Source organism: Calypte anna, chromosome 6, assembly GCF_003957555.1.
Source record: "Calypte anna isolate BGI_N300 chromosome 6, bCalAnn1_v1.p, whole genome shotgun sequence".
Taxonomy (NCBI): domain Eukaryota; kingdom Metazoa; phylum Chordata; class Aves; order Apodiformes; family Trochilidae; genus Calypte; species Calypte anna.
The window spans coordinates 25,933,781-25,940,490 of NC_044252.1; positions in this window are offsets into that span (position 1 = coordinate 25,933,781).

The following is a 6,710-nucleotide window of genomic DNA, read 5'->3' on the forward strand; positions in this document are numbered from 1 at the left end:
GGCTTGACTACAGGACCTTTGATTTTTTTGTTGCATGATCTGGGGACCAAATTGGAAAGCTAAGCCAGAATTTACTCAATAACTCCTGAAACTTAATTTACCTACACTACAGAAAACCTGATCCTCTCAAGGGGTTTGATGATAAAGAATTTGTGCGCTCTAGGACATTTATCAAAAATGAAAGGTATGATTAAATAACCTTTATTGGCCTCCTTTCTTCTTTTCCCTTTCAAAGAGCATAGTTGTGCATCTGTAATACCTGTAATACAGGAGAATGCTTGCCTTATTCTGGAACAGACTGACTGTTCTGACAGAATACTTTTTGACCTCTTTCTTGACTTTTTTTGGGATAAGTAAATATCCCATAATATTTGACACACTTTCAAAAAAAAAAAAGCAAAACCCAAAAACCAAACAAACCCAAGAAACTAAACCACCTCCCCCCCCCAAAAAAAACCTCAACAAAAAACCTGCCAACTACCAACCAAAAAAACCTCCCACTGCAGGACATTAAATTATTCCTAGATGCAGACTTGTACAGCTCTTTTTATAGAAATAAAAGATTTACTTCATGTAAGTAGGTATGCACCAAAGCCTTAGAGTAGCTAGGGAGAAAAAAAATGTTAAGTGGATAGAAGTGTATAGAAGTTCACTCCTGAAAACCAGCTGAAGAACTGTTTCTCTTTTAGTTAACTACTGAGCTTTCATTGATGGCTGAAGCAGACATGAGAAATAATTAAAACATCCACTTGATAGATAACATTTTCCATTTTGACAACAGTAGTGTAAAGGTCCAACTATCTCTGAGGCCACTTCTTGCTTCCATGGAAAGAAGAAAGAAAATAGTATTTCAGCAATGCCCTTTCCCCCGTTTCTTTATTTCTTTATTGGTACAATCTATTTCCTAAAAAGACCCATAACCCACAGAGCTCTTCATAAACAGTCCTTATAAACCACAAGTCAAGCCACCCTATGATTTCACTGTTTAAAAAGAGGTTTAAACAGATTTTTTTTTTTTCTGAAAATGTGAACAGGAAAGATAATGTCCCTGTCCTTCCAATTATTTGTCCTCATTTCCCTGTATGATTTCAGATTTATCAGAGCCTTGTGCAGGAATTCAGGATGGCTTAGTCGTCAGTTAAAACCCAAATTCAACTTTATAAAACATCACTATATCGAATAATTCCAAAAGGATTTGCACTTGACAAACAAAGGGTGCAGTCAGAAAACATTTCCCTGTGTATTAGGGGCCCTCACCACACTCCCTTGCACTGCAAGGATGCTGGGTATGAGGTAAGAAATGTGTAGGCTGGCAATTTCAAGGAGAAATTATTTGGACAGAGGCAGGCAGAAAGAGGACAAAAAGAACAGGCAAACAAGAAAAAAAATTAGAATAAAGAAGCTTTTGTAATTGACTGATACAAGGAAAAGTATGAGTGCACAATTTTTGTGTAAAAGCAAGCTCATAGACATTTCCATAAAAAAAATTTTAAAAATCTCAGCTGGCTGAAAAGCAGTTTCTGCTCTTTTAAATTCCAAATGCTACCTGGTTTGTTCTTTTTAAAAATGAAAATCTGAGGAACAAAAGACAAAGAAATATGCAAAACTACCACAGAAACTATGTTTATAGAAAATTGTCAAGGAGAAAAAAATATTGCTCAGCTAGTTTCAAAAATGAGTAGATCATTAATAATCTAAATATCACTGACTACAGCAGACCTTTCCACCACATCTAGGAGCTTAGCCAAAAAGCTGCAGGTAACACTGCTTTCATCTGTACTTGTCTAATATGATGCAAATATATCTACAACAAAAATATGTCTCTGCATCCAAGTTTTATGTGAATTCATTTTATATAGTGCTTTTATATGGAAGAGCAAAATGTGAGGGTTTTGAATCATGAATTATGAAACAGCTGCAGCATAACCGTTGGTTCCTCAAAAAATCTTGGTCTCCAGACTTGATCATTTTTGGCTTTCTTTTTCTCACCAACTTTGAAGAGTTCAGAATCCAGTCTTCTGCTGACTCCAAGAAATCATTGCATTGTATCAGCCTGTTTTTTTAACAATATGTAGCTATTTGACCTAGTTGGAAGGCTCTCCAGAAAAATACCTCTGGTCAATGGAAAACCGCTTTCTAAATTTCAACATATGTTCATGGATGGCTTAATCCCCCTCATCACTTCCTACACACTCATCATGGGCTAAATTTTTTCTTATTTTTACTATTTCTTTTCCCTGGTATTCACTTCAATCTCTAATGCACTTACTGGCAGTAACCACTCTACTCCATCTCCACTTTGCTCAGCTAAACAACCCAAACTTTTATAGCTCCCCAAGAGAAGATTTTCCATTTTCCTGATCTAAGGTACTCTATAGAATCATTTTGTTTGAAACGTACCTTTAAGATCAAGTCCAGCTGTAGCATGGGCTGAGTACCCTAAGTCAAAGGAGAAAAGGTCTGAGGCTGAACTAATCCATCTTTGGTCTGGAATGGCAATTAGCAGATGAGCAGGTAGTTTAGGTTTTTTTCCTCACTTTTTTTTTTTTTTTTTTTTTTTTTTAAGATACCTGTAGATCTTATTCTTAGCTGAATATTTCTAATGTGTCTCGGAGAACAATGAAACAAGCTAAAATAAACTGATTCCACTGGGACTTAAAGCAGGTTTGCTTTATCCTAGAATGCCCACAGGTTCTGCTCCCTCCAACCAGCCAAGAAGCAAGTGGTTATTTGCTGACCACTGGACATTATGGACATATGGTTGGAAGCCTTGTCACATCTAGATATTTTTAGAAGGTACGAGACTAGTTCAGGTGTGAACACAACTCAGGAGATGATACTTGCATGGTTTCAGGACAGTACCAGCCTCATTCTGTACATGCATTTTGTCCCCTGTACAGGCACATTGCATCTTGTGCACATGTGCACATACAGGCACACTGTACTTCAGGAAGGAGCTGTGACTCAGGAAATCTGAGAACATGGTTTAAATAAACCCACACCATTGGTTACCTTAAAGATATAGGAAAAATCCTAGCCATGACAACCAGGCCTCAGGAGATCACTATGAACAGAATGCTTTTCATTGGATGGGAACCATGAAGAAGTCAAGAAGCAAGGACAATTCTCCTTTGTAACTCTGCGTGAGTGACTCAAGCTGAGGGGTTTGAGGAAATAATGGTTAGGAACAGCTGAAGCTTGTGGTGGCCCAAGGTCAGATGTTCCTCCCTAACATCTGTGCCACTGCCTGTTGCCTAGCAGCCTGTTCAGAGCTCTACCTCATTCCTTTTCTTATGACAATGTTATACTTTCTTTTCAGTGGCAAAAATTTGGAATGTGGATTTTTAATACCCTTTTTTTCTCCTTGACAGCTACAGATTTAGAAAGATAGACCCACACAGAAAAGAGAATAAGGTCTTGCCCCATAAGACCTTTGAAGAAAATGTATTTTAGAAAGGCCACACTCCACACACTGTGTAATATTTTTTCAAGGTCTAGCAAAAGTCTTGAATCTTGAAAAATTGCATACAGCAAACCAGACAGGTTAAGTAGACTTCGAACTCTTGTCAAAACACATGAAATTAATTAACGTTATGAAAGCAAGTGATAATAATACCTCATAAAAGCTGCATTAGAAAGAAGTTAGAACATAGGTCATGTTCATAAAGGGAAGGAGAGGTGCATTGTTTTTTCTGGGGAGAGTTAGGAACAGTGTAGCTTGGAGGTTATAAAGAAACCTCCAACATCTATGGTCAGAGGTCTCAGGTGGTCCCAGGAAGGGAAACTGGTGAACCTGGGGGAAGTTTCATTGAGAAATGGCAGGACCTTACATGAATATTGGGTTCAGCTGGGCTAAGTCTATTTGTAATAATTGAATTTGGATGCTTGATTTTCTTTGGAAAAAGAAGGAAGAGAAAAAAGAAGAAAGGAAGAGAGAGGAGGATGGAAAAAAGGAAGGAAGGGAAAGACAAAGAAGGAAAGAAATAGGGTAAGGAAAAAAAGAAAAGGAACAAAAAGTGGAAGAGGCACATTCATCCCCTATGCCTACTTTCCTTTCTTCCTACATCAGTAAACAGATGATCATGAACCAGTTTATGGGACAAGGAGGAAGGGAGAGATACCTTCAAGGTATAACGGTTGTTGCTGTTTTGTGTACTGCCCTCAGTGCCACCACTGCTCCAAGTACTGACCTCCAACCTAAGAAAAAGCAGCAGTATCAAAAGCTGCCCAAACGCCAGAATTAAATTCTGCCTGTGTTGGAGTGACCTGTTTTTTGATCTATTGCTATGACCTTGCTGATGATTTCTGGCTTCTCATCTGAGATAGTCCATGGAGTCATGAAACGTGGTTTGTCTTTTTAATTCCATGCTGATGCCATTGATAGCTCTTCCTTGGATGCACTTAGCCAGCTTGTGGAATAAAAATACTACTGAACTTTTTGGCCCTATTATTATTTTCTCTTCCACTATCCTTTTGTGCCATGTAGGAACTGTAAAAAAAATAAAAAACCTCAGCAAAACCTCCTCTCTAAGTATGTTTTTATAGCAAGTTTAATGTTAATGAGCACCGATTACTCTTAGAAATCATCATAAAAGGCATAAAAAGGCTGATACTGTACATTTTCTATCCTCTGGAGTCAATCTCCAAGATAGAAGTGCAGTTCTAAGAGAGGCGTAAACAAATTCCCTCTGTGAGGGGATGATAATTTCTGGGTACATTCTGCTTTTGTGGTTTGGGCATGCAGCACATTTACAGGAGTGCTAGGCCATTAGTCATCTTTAAGATGGAATTTACACCCTTCTGTAACAAAAAACATAGAAGTCACTTGATTGGGAAGGTGTCCTCAAGATTGATTTTACAGTAATATTCTCGAGTACTGAAGGCTGTCATTAAATGAATAAGGAGCTAATCAGCCTTTCCTCTTCCACTGCTACCAGTGCTCAGTTGTGCAGACAAGGACTTCTTTTAAAAATCAGCTAGAGTGGCATAAAGTAAATGAACAAGGTTGTAGAAATTGTTGCTAGTTCTGTGAAATAAGTAACAACAACAAAAATAATAAGTAATAAGTAATAATAATACCTCCCCAAGAATAATTTCTAGGCAGTAAGTTAGATCAAAATGAAGTTGATGGGACTTGCCTGAGTTGTAAGGACCTGCTGCTAAAGTTTATAGAACAATTCTATAGACATTATTCAATTGTCTCAAATTCCACATTCAAGATATCTACCAATCAAGCCTCTACATAATTTTTTAAGGAATTTGTTGTTTAGTGTTATTTAGTTATGAGTCACAGTTACCACAGGAGGCAGAACAGATAACACATTTCTATCACTGTGACAGGTAACAGTGACATGGAAACCCACGTGTAGCAGCTTTGTGCCCATTAGTTTTCTTCAGGGAAAAAACAAACATTTGCTATCCACCAATATATCAGTCTAGTTGCTGAGAATGTTAATATGTTTAATATTCATTTATCTTTACAAGTCTCTGGAAAGCAGGAATTTTGACCCTATCTTAGAGATGGCAGGTGAATGCAAAAAGCAGCTGAATATTAAGAAGCAGGCAGGTGTCACACAGTGAGGTCCATGCACTGACACACTGACTCACTTGGTGCATGTTTGTAGGATGACAAAGTGCTCCCCTTAAAATCTACCATGTTATCTCAATTGACTCAAATATCATCAGCACTTAGAAGCTTTAAATTTGGAATCAGCAGACTACCCAGCCTTCCATCAGTCAGGCACATCTCCTTTTAGGTATGTGTTTCTCCAGAAAAGCACATAAAGCAGAAGACTTGGAGCTCCTACCAACTTGGTTATACCCATTCCATGATAACAGAATGCAAAAAGTGGATTAAAGGGGGAGCAGACAAGTTCACAGAAAGGGAAAAAAAAAAATTCATGGAAGATCATTAAAAATATCAAAACCATGTCTAAGTCAGGAAAGCTCAGAGCTGGGAATATGTTAGAGACTGGAAGAATATCAGAAATTCTGTATGTTTTCTAATCTCTATTCTTCCTCTAGCCTTACTATTCCCTAGGCCTCTGGGTTTGGGCACCACTGAGGATTTGCTATACAGATACTTGTAGCACAGCCCAGTAGTCTGTCTAATATGGTTATGGGTTCTTGCAGAACAACTTATGCTTCACCAGGCTTCCTCAGTCAGCTTTGTCTCACAAGAAAAACAAGATAAGGGAAGAATATTTCTTCTTTGTGGCTATTAAAAGCTTCTGTAATTAGACAAGAACGCAACCTCTTCTGTATGGTCATGGCTAGGTAAACGGTAAATCCTCCTAACTTGCAGCTGTACCGGACCATAAGGGGATGTGAAGACCCTGAAGATGTCATGATCAGCCTGGAAAGACATGGAGAGATATTTATATAGCCTTGGAAGTTGCCAGGTGTCAGTGGAGATTTCAAGTGATAATTATTTTAAAACAAGGATGAAGGATGATTAGTAACTAAAACTAGTAACTACTAAAACTATTCTGTTCTGACTTAGAGATACAAAGTAAGGAAATCAAATTATGACCCTTCATTAAGATTTTGAAATATGTGAAAAATAACACCCTTTCTGGTGTCAGCAAGTGGTGTGTGGGATCCTGAAGGACAGGCAGCCCTCTACCTCTCCCCTTCTCTCCTAATTAGCAGTGGAAAACCCTACCCCAGCCTGCCCTCACACACTGCACTGTTCCTAGGACTCAGAGCAG